The sequence below is a fragment of the Hemiscyllium ocellatum genome, chromosome 9 (genome assembly GCF_020745735.1).
Source record: "Hemiscyllium ocellatum isolate sHemOce1 chromosome 9, sHemOce1.pat.X.cur, whole genome shotgun sequence".
Classification (NCBI taxonomy): Eukaryota; Metazoa; Chordata; class Chondrichthyes; order Orectolobiformes; family Hemiscylliidae; genus Hemiscyllium; species Hemiscyllium ocellatum.
The window spans coordinates 11,944,602-11,964,702 of record NC_083409.1 but is presented as its reverse complement, the minus strand read 5'-3'; positions in this window follow the sequence as shown (position 1 = coordinate 11,964,702).

Sequence of the window (20,101 nt, the reverse complement as noted above, 5' to 3'; positions counted from 1 at the left end):
GCATGACTGCACTTTCCAAGTTGACTGATAGAAGCAGGGCAAACTTGCCAAGTTTTCAAGAAATTTCAGCTTTCTAAAATTTGAGCCATTATGATGAGATTTATGAGAAAATTTTTTTTATTTATAAAGTTGCAATATTAAAATTAATTGATTAAAATCTTGTCGTTTGTTACTCTTAAGATTTTGATGCCTTTGCATTTCAATTGTTACTCTCTCTCTCTGGACACTGCAAATTTAAATACCAGTTTTTCACAGAGCAGAGCAGTGGAATGTAGAGTGATGGTTCCTATTTAATCTTTGTTTGTGTCCAGGCCCAACAGCTGAGCCATGAGCACGACATAGCCCTGCTGAAGCTGAAGGCCGAGCAGGAAGCTGCTGCAAGTCAGAGGCAGCTAGAGGAGGCCAGACAGAAAGCTGTACAGGTACTTGAACATGTAACAGGTGTCTGGAAATGCAAATAATTCAGTGTTGACTGCTTCTCACCGTGCAATAAGAATAAACAAATTATAATTATAAAGTGCCTTTAACATTGAAGCCAAACCTCTCCCCACCCCTGCCCTGTTCTGTTCCACCGGTAAACTGCCCCACTCAACAAAAGCACATTATGAAGATGTCATCATGAAAATCAATGACAGGCCCAGACCATGGGGACAGGAGAAGGTACAGTTTTAGAAGCAAAAACATAGTTTGCTGGTGACACTCAGCAGCATCTGTGAGAAAAAAGAAGAGTTAACATTTCAGAGATTCTTTAGAAAACCTGGACAGATTGTAAGACCTTAAGGAGTGAATTCTAAAGACTGAGACACACAACTTGATGGAGTGGGGTTGAACAAGATGACATCAGGAATGTAGATGATGAGGGAGGTTATAGGGCTGGAGCAGGTTACAGGAATGGGACAAAGGGAGGTCATGCTGACTTTGATTTGGGTGAGTAAGTTTGGAAGGTTGCAGGTTCCTGTGTTTTTACCTCTTGGAATTCTGTATCTTAAGAGTCAGAAATCTTAATCAAAATAATCCTTGCTATTGTTCTTAGTTACTTGTGCAAGCTTGCTCCTGTGTTTTAATGCCTTAATGACAAGTCGTGAATTTGCATTCTGTAATTCTGGTGATCTCGAGGTGGGCCATAAAGGCCTGCTTGCTGGCATAGTCCTCAACCCAAGAACAATTCAAAAAAAGGCTGCAGTCTATTTTAGTGTCTGATTGACAGTGGCTCCTTCAACTATTGACCATCCAGGCACTGACATTTGTTTACTGAACCAGAATGTGTCTCTGTCTTTCTTCAAGAAGCTCCTTAAAAACTATGTTTTATCTGAGCACTTCTTATGTGGCTACTTGTCATATTCTGTAATCATGTTCCTGTCAACGTCCATGGGATGTTATAGTATAAAGGTGTGATACAAATGTCAGTTTATCTCATTGTGAATGCAGCTGCCTCTGAACGAAAACATTTTTGTTTCAAGCCCCATGCTTCGACTTGAATGTAAGCCGACCATACGCACTCAATCTAGAGCAGGACTGCTGCATTCTTAGAGATGACACCTTTCAGGCAAGACGTTAAAGCAAGTTCCCATCTTCTATTCCAGTGGATAGAGAAGATCCGTTTTAATACTTGAAGAAGTCTAAGGGAGTTCTCCTGTTATCCTGCTCAATATGAATTCCTCACTATTGTAGATGCTGTCTTTTTAGGAGCTTGTCAAAAGGCCCTTCTTGGACAGCGTGACTATATTTTGAAAGAACTCCATTAGCTGAGAAGGACTTTGCAATGACCTGAAGATGTCAATGACACCGTGAAAACTTTAGCTTCTTTAAACGGCAGTTTTTGCTTCAGATTGTCCCCATCTGATGAACACAGCGCAGAACTGCCTCTGATGCCATATTTGCGATTTCTTTGGTAGAACCCACACAGAGAGAGTAGAACCATGAGGATAAGGAGTATCCACTTGACCAATTACGATCATGGCAATAAAAATAGACTGCAGCTTTTTTTTGAATTGTTCTTCAGTTGAGGACTATGCTAGCAAGCAATGGCCTACCGAGAGATCACCAGAATTGTGGAATGCATATTCACAACTTGTCATTGGGATATAGGAACAAGAGTAGAACAATCAGCCTCTTAATTCTCTGATGCAACTGAGTTTAAATTTGCTTATACCGAAAAGCCCTTTCGCTTTTCATCAGCCTTATCCCTCAAAACACATGCAAAATAAAAGTATCATCTCATCACAGCAATTTGCTGGAAAAAAGCATTTAAAATAATAAAGTATCTCAAAATATTTCAAAAAAGCATCAAATGGAAAAGTTTATGCTAAGTCATGCAAGATATTCAAAATTTTGGTGAAGTTGGATTTTAAGGAGTGTTTAAAGGAGGAAATGGAGCTGAGAGATGAACAGGTCTAGGAAAGCATTATGATGGAATACTCCCCACTTACCTGGAGGAGTGCAGTTCTCGCGATACTCAGGAAGCTCAACATCATCCATTACAAAACATCAGCATGATTTGAATCATGTCCACCACCTTAAGTGCCTATTCCCTCTGTCATCAGTATACGGTAGCAACAAGGTGCACCATCTATAAGACGCTCTGCAATACCTCACTGAAGGCTCCTTTGACAGACCTAGACTCATGACCTATTCTGTCTGGAAGAACAGGGTAGCAAATGCCTGGGAATGCCGCATATAATTATGACTTTAAAATATATTGCTCTTCCTTTGCTGCCTACAATGGTCTGACATACATTGGGAGTACCTTGCAGCCACATGGGTTGCCGTGGTTTAAGAAGACCACTAACTTTCACCTTTTAATGCCAGTTGTGGTTGGCCAGTCAGTGTCAGGGATTTCTACATCCTGAGAATGAATTAAATAATTACTTCCTGATTTTTCAGTTCTGAATGGTCTGGTTTTTAGTTTTAAGGTTGAATACATCTCCCCATCATGGAAACAATCTCGCAATACCATGACCAGGTTAAATTAAAAAAAAACCAAAGAACTGCAAATACTGGAAATCAAAAAAACAAAATCACACGATGACTAGGTTACTGTGCTTATATGTGACGTTGGAGGAGAGGGAAAGGCTTAAAAGCTTGATTGTAAAACAGAAGCCGTGTCAGTGAGCTTATGTTGCATGATGAAACATGTGAGCAGTGTGCTTACTGGATCATAAGTCAATTTCACATTGCATTTTAATAGTGCTCTGTCTCTTGATTAAAGTATCTGAATTATCAATTGCTGGACGTGAAAACCTCTCTTTGTGTTCTCAGGCATGTGCAGAAAGTCTGCAGCAGTTTGTACAGGTTCGCCAAGAGATGCTGCAAGAGTCCACAACTAAAATGATCACTCAGCAGGTGGAACTTGCAAGGCTGATGGCTGATACAGCACGTCAGGTTACAGAGGTACTTTCTTCTAGTGTACTTGGCAAGATGGCCCTTTCCCCCAGTCAAGCTGAAGAGCCAGTACTTTCTGGAGTTTTGAAGGAATTTCTCTCATACAATTGCTGCATTGAGTTAATTGTCACTGCAGTTTGAAATTATTTCATTCCTCGAATGTAGTAAACTGTCAAGGAAGAGCAGGGCAAAGCTTAACAGCATACCATATGATATTAAGAAAGATGACCAACTGCTTGGTCAAAGAAATAGGTGAGATAGAATGTTGGAAAGGAAGAAAATGTTACTATTTGAACTGCGTTAGGACAGAATTGCATAGCTGATGACCATGCAGCTGAAAGCTTCAGTGCTGAGCTGGGGTGGTGAAAATGAAAATGCTAAAATGGGGAACGTAGACACTTCAAAAATTTCGAGGATTGAAGGAAATTGCAGAGATAGAAAGGAAAAATATGTCCGGAAGGACAGGACTTCTTATACTGAAGCTGTTGGCAAGTCATGAATCAGCAAGTACAAGGATCGTGGGTAAAAGGGGCTTGGAAAGAGGGTGCAGTAAGTGGAGCTTTTGAATATGTTGAAGTTGATGAAAGTTCAGTCAAGAGAACATTGGAATAGTCATGTCTGGAAGTGAACAAATAAGTAAACAGCTGAGGGTGCAATTTTGGGTCATGTGATGGAAGAGTTTACTGAAGGTAAGAATTCCCGTTGGATGAGCTCTGTAGTAGGTTTCCTTTATTCATGGAGGGAATTGCCTTCGTATTCATGACTGCATAGCTGTGATTGATTGATAAATGCCATCGGAATCAATACATAAACACCCCATTTTCACTCCTTTTCACAACGTCTGAGATCTTTTAACACATTGTCTCATGCTCCCCTTTGGAGAAAAGAAAGCATGAAATGGAGCCTCAAGGAATCGGAGCAGGAGTAGGGTATTCGTTCCCTTGAGCTTGCTCCCCCATTCTATCAGATCATGGCTGGGCCAAACCAGGCCTCAACTTGTCTTTTATGCTTGATCCTCATAGCCCTCAACTGCTTAATATTTCAAAACTCTATCTACCCTCTTTTAAAATAATTTGATATAGAATCATAGAATCCCTACTGTGTGGAAACAGGCTCTTCGGCTGAGCAAGTCCACACCCACCCTCCGAAGAGTAACCCACCAGACCCATTCCCCTACCCCATTTAGCTGTCACAATTTTTTGGGCGAGAGAATTCCAGCCATTCACTGAGAGAGAAAAAAAATCTTTATTTTTTAAAAAATGAATGTTCCCTTCTGTAATGTCCCCTGGGTTGAGACTTCACTGGTACTCGAACATCTAGTCAACATCAACCCCTGTCAAGCTCCTCAGAACATTGTTTCCATAAGATCACCCGTTATTTGTCCAGACTGTATTGAATAATGACCTAACCTATTCTTGACAGACCAACCTTTTCATCCTCGAAGCAACTAAATGAATCTTTTTTTGAGTGGCCTCCAATGCTAGTTTATCCTTTCTTAAATATGAGAGCAAACATTGTATACAGTACTCCAAGTGAGGTCTCAGCAACAGCCATTGTGGTTAACCAATCCTCAGTCCATGCTAATACATGACCCCCGATGCCGTGAGCTCCTATCTTGTGCAATTAACTTTTATGTAGCACCTTATCAAATGCATTTTTAAAATCCAAATACAGAACATCATCAGATTCTCCTTTATCAGCCCTACTTCTTATCTCCTTAATGAACTCTAGCAAATTTGTCAAATATAGTTCCCTTTCACAAAATCCAGTCTACCATGTTTAATGATAAGCTTTTCCAAATCTATTTCTTCCTTTAATAATCAACTCTGCTGTTCTGCCAAAACAGATATTAAACTAACTTTCCTGATTTCTGTCTCCCTCCCTTCCTGAACAGGCGCATCAATCCACTGGAAGCTCCCTGTATCCACTGATTCGGGAATAATTCAATTGATGCCTTGAATATCTCTGCAGCCAGTTGCCTTAAAAAATGTTTGATACAGGCCATTAGGTCCTGTCTGCCTTTAATCCTATTAGTTTGTCATTACTTTGTCCCTTGTGACAAAGACTGTTGTAGCATTTTTCCTCCCACGAATACCTTGCTTTTTGCTATCTTTGGGATGATAACGGTATTCTCCTCCATGAAGACCAATGTAAAATATTGGTTTAAATTATCTGCTGTTTTCCCTGTACACATTATCAATTCCCGAATCAGAACCTCCAAGGGTTCGATGCTCACTTTAGCTACTCACTTTTTACATACCTGTAGAAACTTTTGCCATTCGTTTTTGTATCTTGTCAATTTAATTTCATGATCAATTTTTTTTCCTTTTTCGTCCTCCGCTGCTGTGTCGTTCTTTTCCTTGTGGGTACTGTCCTTGACTGCCTTTGTTACCCACGGGTGGTTCACCTTTCTCTTAGAGTTCTCCTTTCTGCCTCAAATAACATTTTGCTCAGCATTATGAGAAAAGCCCATCATATCCCAGTGACGGAGCATGTGAATTTTTTAACACTGGATGCTTCAATTTTAATGATGTTCTCATTGGTTTTTGCTGTTTCACAGAAGAGCTGAGATCATCTGGAAAGGAGGTGGCAGCTGATTCAGGATTAGTTCCAGAATTAATTTGAATACTTGCAAAAATAAATTACTTGCAATATTGTGAGAGCAGGGGTCTAGCCAAATAGCTATTCCAAAGAGGCGGCACACATGTGATGGGTTGAGTAGGGGCCTCTGATTTCAAAAGCAAGATGTGATCCAAGTTGTCTTCTAACCTGTGCTGTGCTAATTCTTGCTGGTTTAGATGACTGAGTTGGCATGTGCGCAGGTTGCAGCAGGATCTCTGACTGCCACAAACCCACCTCATGGAACAGCTCCTGTGCCAGTGACAGTGCTGCTGGACCAACAGAGGCAGCAACATTCAGACTTCATGAACCAACTTCGAACCAGAACTGAACCTGACAGGTAAGATTTTTACACTGTCCCAAACCTGATCAATAATATTAAGCTTCTTGGCTTCATAACCTAAGGCTTGTTGCTTGATGCGATGCACAGTTTTTGATGTTTTTGCTATTATCTGTGATCAGGAGAGGCAGGGTCAATGCACTCAGTCTTTTAGGAAAAAGGAGGTGGCTCAGTGTTTAACACTGCTGCCTCACAGCGCCAGGCACCCAGGTGACTCCAGCCTCAGATGACTGTCCGTGCACATTCTCCTGTGTCTGCATGGGTTTCCTCTGAGTGCTCCGGTTTTCTCCCACAATCCAAAGATGTGCAGGTGAGGTGAATTGGCCGTGCTAAATTGCCAATAGTGTTCAGGGATGTGCAGGTTTGGTGCATTAGTCAGGGGTAAATGTTGAGTAATAGTGTTAAGGGATAGGTTTGGTTGGGATACTCTTCAGAGGGTTGATGTGGATTTGTTGGGCCGAAGGGCCTGTTTCCACACTGTAGGAATTCTATTCTATTCTATGGTCAGAGTAATTTTGGGGGTCTAACAGAATCCTGTTATTCAGAAGGCACTCTGTTAGTTAAAATAGTATTGTGCACTCTTACCTTCTGCAGCAATTTGAGGTAGACTGCTCTGTACAGATTCTTCAAACATTTTGTTCTTGAACCAGTCAGGGACTTGGTAATATGATTGATTAATGAGTTCAAAATTAAAGACTCTTTTGGTAAGATTCAATGCAGCATAATAGAATTTAGCTTTAGGCGAAGGAATTTGGTTCTTGAACTGGTATCTAAAGTTAAAGGCAGTCACAAGGGTATAAAGTAATAGTGAGCTAAATGGGAATGGGACGAGAGGTTAGAATGTTAAAGCAGAAGAACCAATTCAGTTATTTCATAATTCTCAACAATGTACATTTATTTATAAAAGAAATGCACAATGAAAAGGTGGCAACAGCGGGGCATAGCTAAAGGAATTGTGGGTGACATCAAATTGAAAGAAAAGATATACAAAACTGCAAAGGTGGTGGTAGGCCAGAAAATTTGAGAATTTCAAACTATCGAAGGATGAGCAAAAAACTGCTGGAAGATACTTTGTCCCTTGTGATAGAGACTGTTATAACATCTTACCTCCCATTATATACCTTGCTTTTTTCCCACCTTTGGGATGGTAACAGTATCTTGCAGATTAGTAAGATAATTGGGCAAATTATTCCACGAGTTACTCAGTCTAAAACAAAGTGCTCTTGTGATGCTGTGGTCATGTCTCCAACTTTGAGCCAGAGGCCTGGATAAATCCTACCTGCTCCAGAAGTGTTGATTAGGAAAGAAACATGAGACAAACTTCAGTAATTGAATGTACAATCTTGATGGTCTCTGGAAATTCCAAACTTGACTATTTTGTATCCTCACCTGAGGCCTGATCTCAATTAACCCATCTCATTTAAACTGAATTGCCTTTGCTTGTGTTGAATATAATTGAAGTTTGTCCTGTCTGCACGCTCCCTTGTGCAAAACCTGTTGCAACCTGTCAAAGAACAAGATTGTAAAGTCAGATTAGCTGATAGTCTGTTTAAGGGACAGTAGGTGTTGCAGTATTGATCCCATTTTCCATTGAACTGAGACAGGAGATGGTGAGCTTGCTGAGATGTCCTTCACTGAAAAAATTGTTTGAATTAAAAAAAAACTGCTTTGGCTGTGGTGGAATTGAATCCAGAGACTTAGCTAGAAGTAGCTGATCGTTGTTTCTTTCTTTGTTTCATCGTAGAAAGAACGAGTGCAGCCCAACACCAGCTGGATCTGCAGAGAAACTGCCAGACACTAAAATGCGTAACTCCACTTTATTAGACAGTCTGACTGAGTCATCCAGACTCAAACATCATGATCGGAGGTGGGCTATTTATGTTCGCTGTGGATGCTTTTACATAGTACAATATTAATCCATAACATACTTCTTGAGTACTGAAAACAATAAATATTGGAGATCACAGTGGGGAGGTGATGGCCCAGTGGTATTATTGCTGGACTGTTAATCCAGAGATCCAGATAACATCCCGGAGAACCGGGTTCGAATTGAATTCAATAAATATCTGGAATTAAGAATCAAATGACTATGAATCCTTGGTCGATTGTTGGGAAAAACCCATCTGGTTCACTAAAATCATTTAGGTAGGAAACTACCATCCTTGCCTAGTTTGGCCTACTCCAGACACACAGCAATGAGGTTGACTCTGAACTGCCCTCTGGGCAGTTAGGGATGGGCAATAAATGCTGCCTAGTCAGTGACACCCTCATCCCATAAACATATTATTTTTAAAAATCCATGGAGAGAGCAAGCTAACATTTTGAGTCGAGATGACTCCTCATCAGAGCTCTGATAGAGTCATCTCGACTCAATGTTAGCTTGCTCAGTCTCCATGGATGCTGCCTCATCTGCTGTGAGCTCCAGCATTTGTTGTTTTCAGTACAGATTCCATCATCTGCAGTAATTTCCTTATATATTTCTTCTGTATTTTGTTTATTAAATGTCCACTAAATTGCAACTCCTACTCAACACCTTCCCAACAGAGTACTGTGGTCCTGGTGCCAAAAACCTCCATTGACTTGTTCAATTACACCATACGTTGGGGAAATTGCAAAATGCCACTGTGGCTGAAAGGAATGGAATCAGAGTCATACGACATGGAAACGGACCCTTCGGTCCAACTCGTCCATGCCAACCAAATTTCCCAGATTAAACTAGTCCAATTAGCCTGCATTTGACCCATATTCCTCAACCTTTCCTATTCGTGTCCCTCTCCAAATGCCTTTTGAATATTGTAACTGTACTTGCATCTACCACTTCTGGTGGCTGTTCATTCTATGTACGACTCAACCTCTTTGTGAAAAAGTTGGCAACTGATGGTTTCACTGTTGCCTGCGGTGAGTGAATCGCTGGGGATTATTGTTCATTCAGGACCACCCCTTGCTGAGCATGGCTCAGGGCCTCAAGAGATTCCTAAATGTGGCTTCGGCCTCCTTGTGGGTTACCACATGCTACTCAAGGCCTTGTGTTTGAGAAGCGCAGGGATATATGGATGGGGGTGCTGTGGAAGGAAGGAGGCAGCGTTAATTAATGAATTAATTTATGGAATGTGGATGTCACTGGCTGTGCGAACATTTATTGGCTAATTCTAATGCCCTTGAGAAGGTGGCTGTGAGCTCCCTTTTTGAATCACTGCAGTCCATGTAGGCCGACTGGTCATGCTGTTGGGAGGGAGTTCCAGAATTTTGGCCCAATGACACTTAAGGACAACTGAAAGATTTTCAACTCAAGATGGTAGTAGCTCGGAAGGGAACCTGTAGGTGGCGGTGTTCCCATGAATCTGCTTCCCTTGACTTCGAGATGGTACTAGTCATGGGTTTGTACGATCCATATTGAAGTGTTATGAATTTCTGCAGTGTATCTTGTCGATAGTACACACTGCTGCCCTGGGCATTAGTGGTGGAGGGAGTGAATGCAGTCTGCTTTTTTCCAGCTGACGTCAAGCTTCTTGAGTGTTCTTGGAGCTGCACCCAAACCAAGCCAAGTGGCGAATAGTCTATTGCACTTCTGACTTGAGGATTGTAGATGGTGGACAGGCTTCAGGGATTCGGGAGGTGGTTTATTTTTGCAGGATTCATTGCCTCTGACCTTCTCTTGTAGCCACAGTAGTCAGATGGCAAGTCCAGTTCAATTTCTAGTCAATAGTAACCCCCCAGAATGTTGATGGTGAGGAATTTGGTGATAAAAATGAGTCACTAGCAGTAAATGATACCGGTTCATCAGGTTACAAAGAAAAGTTGAGCATGGGTTTATTTCTGGGGCTACAGAATGGAGATGTGTTAGATATGTGTAGAACCATGAACAGATCACCCTTGGAGCACTGCAAACAGTTCTGATCCATTGTAATATGGATGTAGAGGCAGTAGGGAATATATTAAAAATATTTACTGGAATTATATCAAAACTGAATTTGAATCCATCAAGCAAGATTGGACAGTCTTGTCTTGTTGAAAAAGAGTATCATGGTCGAGGCCATTAAAGTTATGTCGGGGTTTGATAGGGTTGACATAGAAAAGATATTTCTGCTTGTGAATGACACTATCCACTGGAGCTGTGGATACAATTGTAGTCACTATTACATCCAACAGGGAATTTGCTGGGGAGGAGGGTGGTGGGGAAGGTCTTTACCCAGAAAGAGGTTTGAGGTCAAAATTACACCACCAGGAATAATTGAAGCAAACAACAGATGAATTCAAGAAGAAGCTTGGAATACAAGTGATCGAAAAAAAATATGTTGATGGGTTTAGGTGGAGAGATACAGAAGGAGGCCTATGTAAATCTCAAATACCGAGACTCTGTTTTTGCGTTCTAAATCTGTGCATGTGTGTTGATCTGTGACATTTCTATGGCAGCAGTGGCAGCAGTAAACAAGACAGCCCATCCGTACCATTCTTGGAGAAAAGCAGAACCTCCCACCATACAAAGGGAAACAGCTCTATTGAAGAGGTGGTTCAAACAACAGCTGACAACTCGATCCACAGTGACAGTCTGCCTTCATTACCTGGTGAGAAAGGCGAATTCTTTAACCAGAAATGGTGTTTTGTCCTTTCACTGATCTCATGACTTAAATGGGGATTTGTGTCTCTTCAATTAGATGATTCAAATCAACTGTCATGTAAGCACTCCTTCCATACCCAAAGGATATGTGGTTCAAATAGTAACAAGTTGAGCACTAATTTATTTCAAGATTCCTTTATTCAGTCATGTGCTCAAGCTATTCAATCCAACTTCCTTGTGTTCCCCTTGGATCTGTGGTTGTGCAGATGGAAACTTCCACATGTCCCCTTAAACAATGTGTGATTCAACATAACAGTTGTGTTGAATCAATAATTGTAACCGAACTCTGCTCCTTGGGCAGGAAACCAGTCCAAGGATTCTAGCTCAGCCTTTAACTTCGCGTTCAACTTCTAAATCTTTCAGTGAACAATGGAAAATAACAAAGAACAATGTAAATCATTTATTGTCTCTCCAGACTCTGCTTCTGTTGCCACTGAGTTCGATGAGTCAATGACTGAGGATGAAATTGAAGAGCAATCCTTTTATCCCCTTCTGCCATCAAAGAGCCATTGCTGCTTTAACATGGGGAAGAAACACAGGCAGCAGGATGATTCCGATGAGGACATTCTGCAGGATCAATCGGCTTCAATAGCTGTCAAAGTGAGTTCTCCCATGGGTTAGCCAAGGGTGAGTGATGGTGCCAGTTTGTGGGATCTCAGTGCTTGGCATAGTTGCTCCTCTCCATGTTCTAGGTATCTTGCTATGAGACTCAGATGTAGAGGATGAGGAGCAGATGGGTCAATGAGTGTAAGGGAAGTGTTGGGCAGGGGCTGTTTTTTACAAATGATAATTACCACTCACTAACAATGTGACCAGAGTTTATAAATATTGAAGAGGAATTAATCTTTTACATTGTTAATCTTTGTGATCGAGTTACCATGCAGTGAAGACAAAGATTAATATTTACTGGGATTCCTTGCTCACCTCGTCCGGTAAACACAAGCTAAATTTGACTGCTAAGAATGTCCCTGAATTTACAACTTTCTACTGTCCATTAAAGGTGGTAATAAGATGCAAAAGACAAGTGGCGCTTGCAGAGGAATTTGATTTGAACAAGAGACATTTGTGCAGATAATAAGAGATATTCTAATTGGAAGGATATGGTTAGTGATATCTTGCATGGATCTATGTCAGTGCCCTAACTACTCGCTATTCATGATGAAAGGAAAGCCACATTCAAAACTTGGGGCCTCTCTCCAGATTAGCAGCGATCTCGAGTGTAGGTAGATGAAAGCATAAAATAAGAAAACAATCTTGATAGATGAAGTAAATGAAAAATCTACAGATGAGTTTGTGTCAGCAAGTGAGAGGTTGGATCAAGATAGGATATTTCTTGATTGTGAAAATCGAGAGACAGTGGAGTTCAAAGAAACTTGATGGGGGTGATCCAGCTGTATGTAGTTCATGAAAATGTCACAAACAGGCTCAAAACAGTGAACAAGGATCAGTGGAATGTTGACATTTATATCCAAAGAAGTTGCAAAAGCAAAGGATTAGAAGTCATGCTTCAGCAATTCAAAGCTGTAAATGTGTTGCTGGAAAAGCGCAGCAGGTCAGGCAGCGTGCAAGGAACAGGAAATTCGACGTTTCGGGCATAAGCCCTTCATCAGAATTTCCTGTTCCTTGGATGCTGCCTGACCTGCTGCGCTTTTCCAGCAACACATTTTCAGCTCTGATCTCCAGCATCTGCAGACCTCACTTTCTCCTCTTCAGCAATTCAAAACCGAGTCAGACCAATCCGTCAGGGCTGGGCACCATGGCTTAAGAAGAGTATCACTCTTAGTGGAAGTGCAATGTAGACTTACTGAAGTGATACTTGGGCTCCGAGGCTTAATTTAAGAAGAGAGATTAAATAGATAACATGTTAGAGTCAGAACATTGAGGTGTGATATTGTGGAACACTTTTACACACAGAAATGGATGAAGTTTGAAACTCCCTTCCACAAACAGTGATTGATTTGAAATCAGTTACAAATTTTAAATCTGAGATTGGTAGATTTTTAACCAAAATGCTGAAGGATTATGGGACAAAGACAGGGATTTGTCATGATGTTGAAGATTACCATGATTTGGGTGAATGGTGGAATAGGCTCAAGAAGCTAAATAGCCACCTCCTGGCTAATGTTGATGTAACCATGACACCCTTATTCTCTGTATGTGCAACTCCTATTCTGTTTTTGGTTATTTATCAGAACCTGGCAGCAAATTAGTAACTGGAGTCCTGACCAGAAAATTATCAGTATGAGGGACTTTGCCAGTCTTAATGTGTTTCACAGATGATGAAATGAAACAGTCAGCATTTACTCATCCTGATAAATATTGGGATAGTTTGATGGGATCACTTGTGATGCAGCATGATTGGCATATCTGATGATGCTCCAACTACTTTTAATTGTTGTTGTTGTCGTCTGCACTCAGTCCTGAGGTTTTGTGGATTACAGGACAAATTTTGCTTGGGTCAGGGGAAGCAGATCACCTCACTCTGTACTGTTTGTCCTCCTGTCTTTCACTGTCCAGCATGATTTCAGCATGTCCTTCTCTGGAGGTCAAGACAGTTTCTGTAAATTCACCATGGAGATGGTGCGACAATACGTGGAGGAGGAGGAGATGCGTGCACAGCACCAGGTGTCACTCCTCAAACTGAGAGAACAAGCCATGAAGGAAAAGACCAAAGCAGAGCTGGCCTGGTTGGAACACCAGAAAAAGTGAGTAGCTGACCTATGCAGTGATGGTAAGCTGAATAGCCTTTCAAAAATGCAATGTAAAAATGTGCAGATCCTTCCAGTAATCCTTTCCGGAGAAGGGGGAAAGCTAGTGTCTATTCTCATTGCAGTGAGGCTGTTGTGCAGAAGCTAGGTATTCACGTCATCTTTCCCCTTATCACTGTTTGGATTGAGTAGAATGAAGCCAATTTTGATTTTTTTTTCAAATTTTTAAGTTTGTTCTTTGAACTTGGGATGTTGCGGTAATGCTGGTATTTATTTACTCTCCCTCATTCTCGAAATGGTCATGGTGTTGAGCTGCCTTGAGCCACTGCAGTCTGCTTGGTCAATATAAACGTATCAACTCGCAAGTGCTGTTAGGTTTGGAGTTCAAGGCTCTGGAATAGATTGTTGCAAGACTGTTGTCCTCACCCACAGGTCAGGATTTTAAACAAATAATTTCAATAGACTTCTTCGCTGCTGGTAAGGCCAGTATTGTTGTCCATCCTTCATTGCACTTGGTAAGGTGATAGTGAGTCATTTCCTCAAACATCTGCAGTTCACCTGCTACAGGTACAACCACAATGCTGACAGGAAAGGAGTACCTGGGATTTTGATCCTATAGCAGTGAAGGAATGATGTATTCCTAAGTCAGGACGGTGTGTGGCTTGCAGAGGAGCTTACAAGTAATGGTGTTACCATGTTATCTACTGTCTGTGTCCTTTTAGATGGTAGAGGTCACAGGCTTTGAAGATGCTATTGAAGGAATTGAGTGAGTTTCTGCAGTGCATCATATAGTGCACAAAGCTCTCACTGTAGCAGGTTGCTACATCCTATTTGGTGTTATGCATCTTGGGCATGTACTGGGGAGACAGAAAGTAAGTTACTTAGTGAAGAATTTTCAGCTTCTGACCTGGTTTTGTTGACCCAGTATTGTATAGCTGATCCACTTCAGTTTCAGGTCGAGGGTAACTCTAATGTGATAATTGTGAGGGAAGCAGTGATGATAATACCACTTCATATCAAAACGATTGCAAGAGATGGTCAATGCTTGGTCAGTATGGTATGCATGCATCCATGCTGCCGTAATACTGTAGTCACGTATGCCATATTAGTTGTGGGCAAAAGATTTCCTTCAAAGTCCGTCCGTGAATTATTTGGGTTTTTCCGGCTGCTCAACATCTTTGTGGACACTTTTACTGACACCAACCTTTTATTTCCAGATTTTCTTTCAAAATATCCTTTTTAATTTTGTGAGCATAAACACTGTCTTGTTGAAATAAAATTTCTTCAAATTGAGTATGACAAGCATGGAGGGGCATTACAGTTATAAAATATTAAGAAGACTTTGCTGCTAAACAAAATCTTAAACCCTGATCATTCTCTTTCTGGTTTAGTTGCTAATTCAGCAGTGGTGACACTGTGAGATCTACTTGGGCAGATTTATCCAAGTTTGTCTGTAAATTTGAGCATCATTATACCATGTGTAGGGAACTGTGGCTTACTAAAGAAGTTGAATCTCTTGTCAAGAGGATGAAGAAAACTTATGTTAGGATGAGATGTAAAGCTCAGTCAGAGTGCTTGAGAGTTATGGATTAGCCAGGAAAGACCAAAAGAGAGAGCTAAGAAGGGACATGAGAAATCACTGGCAGATAGGATCAAGGAAAACCATCAAGTTTTCTATAAGTATATCAGGAAGAAAAGAATGATGAGAAAGATTAGGGCCAATCAAGGATAGTTGTGGGATGTTGGGCATGGAGTCCGTGGAGATGGGGAAGCACTTAAAGAATATTTTTTGTTCATTTTTACACTGGAAAAAGACAGTGTTGTCAAGGAGAATACTGCGATGCAGGCTATTAGACTAGATGGGATTGAGGTTGACGAGGAGGTGTTAGCAATTCGAGAAAGTGTGAAAATAGATAAGTCCCCTGGGCCAGATGGGATTAATCCGAGGATTTTCTGAGAAGCCAGGGAGGAGATTGCAGAACCTTGACCTTTGATCTATATGTCGTCGTTGTCTACAGGAACAGTGCTAGAAGACTGGAGGATAACAAATGTTGTCCCCTTGTTTGAGAAGGGGAGTAAAAACAACCCTGGTATTATAGACGAGTGAGCCTCATTCGGTTCTGGGTAAGATGTTGGAAAAGGTTATAAGAGGTAGGATTTATAATCATCAAGAAGGGAATATGTTGATTAGGGATAGTCAACACATTTTTGTGAAGGGTAGGTCGTGTCTCACAAACCCTATTGAGTTCTTTTGAGAAAGTGACCAAACAGATGGATGAGGGTAAAGCAGTTGATGTGGTGTATATGGATTTCAGGAAGGCATTTGATAACTTTGCCACTGTAGGTTATTGCACAAAATACAGAGGCATGGGAGTGAGGGTGATTTAACTGTTTGGATCAGAAATTGGCTCGCTGAAAGAAGACAGAGTGTAGTAGCTAATGAGAAATGTTCATCCTGGAGTTCGATAACGAATGATGTAACGCAAGGATCTATTTTGGGTGCACTGCTGTTTGTCATTTTTGACTCAGATGAGGGCATAGAATGATGGGTGAGTAAATTTGCAGATGACAAGAAGGTCAGTGGAGTTGTGTATAGTGCTGAAGGGTGTTGCAGGTTACAGAAGGATATAGATAAGCTGCAGAGCTGGGCTGAGAAGTGGCAAATGGAGTTTAATGCAGAAAAGTATGAGGTTATTCAGTTTGGAAGGAGCAACAGGAATAAGGAATACTGGGCTAATGGTAAGATTCTTGGTAGTGTAGATGAGCAGAGAGGTCTCGGTGTCCATGTATAGGTCCTTGAAAGTTGCCACCCAGCTTGATAGGGTTGTTCCGAAGGCATACGGTGTATTAGCTTTTATTGGTAGAGGGATTGAGTTTCAGAGCCACAAGGACATGTTGCAGCTGTACAAAACTCTGGTGTGGCCATACTTGGAGTACTGTGTACAGTTCTAGTCACTGCATTATAGAAAGGATGTGGAAGCTTTAGAAAGGGTTCAGAGGAGATTTACAAGGATGTTACCTGGTATGGAGGGAAGGTCTTATGAGGAAAGGCTGAGGGACTTACGGCTGTTTTCATTAGAGAGAAGAAGATTGAGAGGTGATTTAATTGTGACATATAAGATAATCAGAGGGTTAGATAGGGTGGACAGAGAGAGACTTCTTTCCCAAATGGTGATGGCTAGCACAAGGGGACATAGCTTTAAATTGCAGGAGGATGAACAGATGTCAGAGGTAATTTCTTTAGTCAGAGTGGTAGTGGTGTGGAACACACTGCCTGCAACAGTAGTGGACTCATCAACTTTAAGGGCATTTACATGCTCATTGGATAAACATATGGATGAAAATGGAATAGTGTAGGATAGATGGGCTTCAAATTGGTTCTACAGGTCAGTGCAACATTGATGGCCAAAGTGCCTGTAGTGTGCTGTAATGCTCTACGTTCTATGTTCATGTGACTTTGCCATGTCCTCTAACCAGATGCCTTCGAGACAATGGAGAAGATGACAAGATGCCATCCATCCGTAGGAGGCAGCGTGGGCTTCTGCTCAGGCTGCAGCAGGAGCAGGTATGACCCACTGAATGCCAGGGAAAATGTTCATACTTCATGAATGAGCATGTTTCCCCAAGGTTCCGATTTGATTTCAAACCTTTTATTAATGGTGATCCAGGTTTTCCTTGAAATGCCAATAACAAATGCTACTGAATGTAATGTATATGCTCGGCCTAGGGACAGATTTCCATGCCATGGTGTTTCTGAATGCAGTTTTTCTACTGGCAATGCCCACGGCAGCACCCTGGGGCTGAAACATCTGGAGTGTTCTTCGGCCAGTAATTAATCTGCATTGTCTCTCCAGGCCAGCAGACATCTATCTTTGTTCTCCCCTTTTTTTGTTTTAAAACAAGTTGCTTTTCAAAGTTCAATTCTCAACTTCAGCTCACAGTTCCAAACCAAAAATGAGAAAAATATAGTGATGGTCTCAACAAGTTGCTGATTTTTGTTGGCAGAGGTGTTGCCAATCACGCAGTGTCAGGCAGTATCACACAGACTTGGAATGTTACGTTATTTGCTGTTGGACTCACTACAGATTTGTCAGATTCTGTACTCACTCAACCCAGGCACACTTTCCAACTTGCCCAGCAGCAAGAGCTAATACGCAATTCTCGTGAGTGGAAATCTGCCTATTCATCATCTTTCTCTTCTGCAAAGTACTTGGCAGCTGAGGACAGTTTTTCAGGTTTGAGAACTCAGGTTAACTCACCACAGGCCAGGAAGCAACCTCCTGAAATAAAATCAGAAATGCTCTCTCAAAGTTAGGCATCAGTTGTTGAAAAAGAACGTGAGTAACTCTTTCATGATAATTTTCCACCTGGAGTACTTGACTGTTTGAGTTCGTGTTGACAATACATTTTGTCGAAAAAACCCACAAAGTTTTCATCAAGAACAAGCATTATAAGTTGTAAAAGTTGCACAGTGCCACCTGGAAACTGTGCAACTTAGAACTTAATGGGTTATGGAGTTGCGTGCCCTGACTTCATTTTTGTCTGTAGTTTGTCGTCAAAATAAATTTATTGACGACGTAAAGACGGGTTTGGTTGGTCTCTAACATGGTAATACATTGTATACAATTTCATCACAGGCTGAAATCAGGCATCTTCAAAAAGCCAACAAGGCTGCTCACAGGGAGAGGCAGCTGATCCTGAAACAGCAGGAGGAGATTCAACACATGCTCCAGTCCACCAGGGAAATTCAGGAGAGGCTCAAATCAGTTGGGGAGAGCAAGTTGGTTAGTATCCCACCATTTGCAAACATCTGAACTGATCAATTCAAGGTTACTATTAAAGTAAGGAATTACTTACTCTGCAGCATGAATGATGGGTGATCAATTTCAATCCAAACTTGCTATCAGCCAGGTTTCTAGTCTATATTATCATTACAATATAAATAAAACTTTTAATATTTTACAGAAAAGATGTAAGAATGGTTTGTCTGCCACTGAGAAACATCAACTTAAGCCTCGGTACCTTTATTAAGTTGATAACATGTTCACATGTTCCCTTATGTAGAGGCCAAAACTCTGCAACCTAAAATACCAGGAATACCTGCTGCTGCCGAGAATACCATCCTTTGTATTCATCGATATCGTGTTTTGTTCTGCATTCTGTAGAAGTGACAGCACAAGAAATGGAGCTTTCAGCCCAATGTATCTGTGCTTCTGTTCTTTCGCTCCCTGCAATCTGTCTCCGACCTGTTATCAGCATATCCTACAAAGGGGTCAAAACATTTTTGCACTTGATCATGTGCATAGGAATGGGACTAGGTTGTCGAGCCACTCATCTGTTTGCACTTGCTTCTATTATAATTGATCTACATCTCCCTCCCTTAATCTGTTTCCCTGAATAAACATTCCCAACAAACAAAAAAAATCAGAATCACATTTAAAATGTTCAATTAATTCAAAGCTCAATTAATTCAAAACTAATGAAACACTCTGCCTCCTGAAAGGAAATGATGTTGCTTAGTTGCAGAAACCTGTCTTTGAATCTCATCTGTGTTTCACTAATTCTGGAGCTGTTTCCATTTAGGAGCAAACGTAACTTTCCATGCGTCCATCTTGGTATATTCTCAGGTTCCAACTCGACAGGAGCAGCGGAATGCAGGACAACCAGAAGTGCAGAATGTTTCCAAAGTGAGCCCCACTTCCACTCTCCTGGAAACAGATACGGAGACGTGGAGTCCCTCCTCTGTTTCGAATTCAGGCAGCGAGACCAGCAACATCATGCAAAAACAGAAGATGCGCAGTCATGTGGATGAAAAGTAATATCTCTTATGGCTTCTTATAAGGCATATTGCTGTGAAAGACTGGCAAGCCAACCAGCTCATTTGTCAGCTGGTGATGTTATGGAGAGGATGAGAAAGAGAGAGACCGAGTGGCTCTGAGCAGAGATAAATATAGGAAGTCCATTTCACTGTGCTTTTCAAAGGCAGTGTGTTTGCTGCAAATGGTGTTTCTAATGATCCCACCTGAGGTGTTGTCATGTTTGACCCTGCGAGTGGGGCAGCAAAACATCAATATGGCCTCACTGCTACTGCTCTCCAAGTAGGGGAGCTTTTTTCTTACCCTCATCTTTTTTATTTACACCCATTGCCCTGGAGTAACAGTCTCAGAATGGGATTGCACTGTGAAAATTTTCACTCGTGCAAAGCTTGCTTTGCCTTTCAGTGGAGTGTGTTAGGAAACTGGAGGTACATGCAAATGTTGCAGGAATTGTTTTTCCTGGTGGAATTATCAGCTTGACATCATTGTGTTAGCTTTTTTATCCTATGAAGACAATTGTGTACACTACAGAGGATATAAACAGGTCTTATTAGGGCAGCACCATGGCTCAATGGCGAGCACTGCTGCCTCACAGTGCCAGGAACCCGGGTTCGATTCT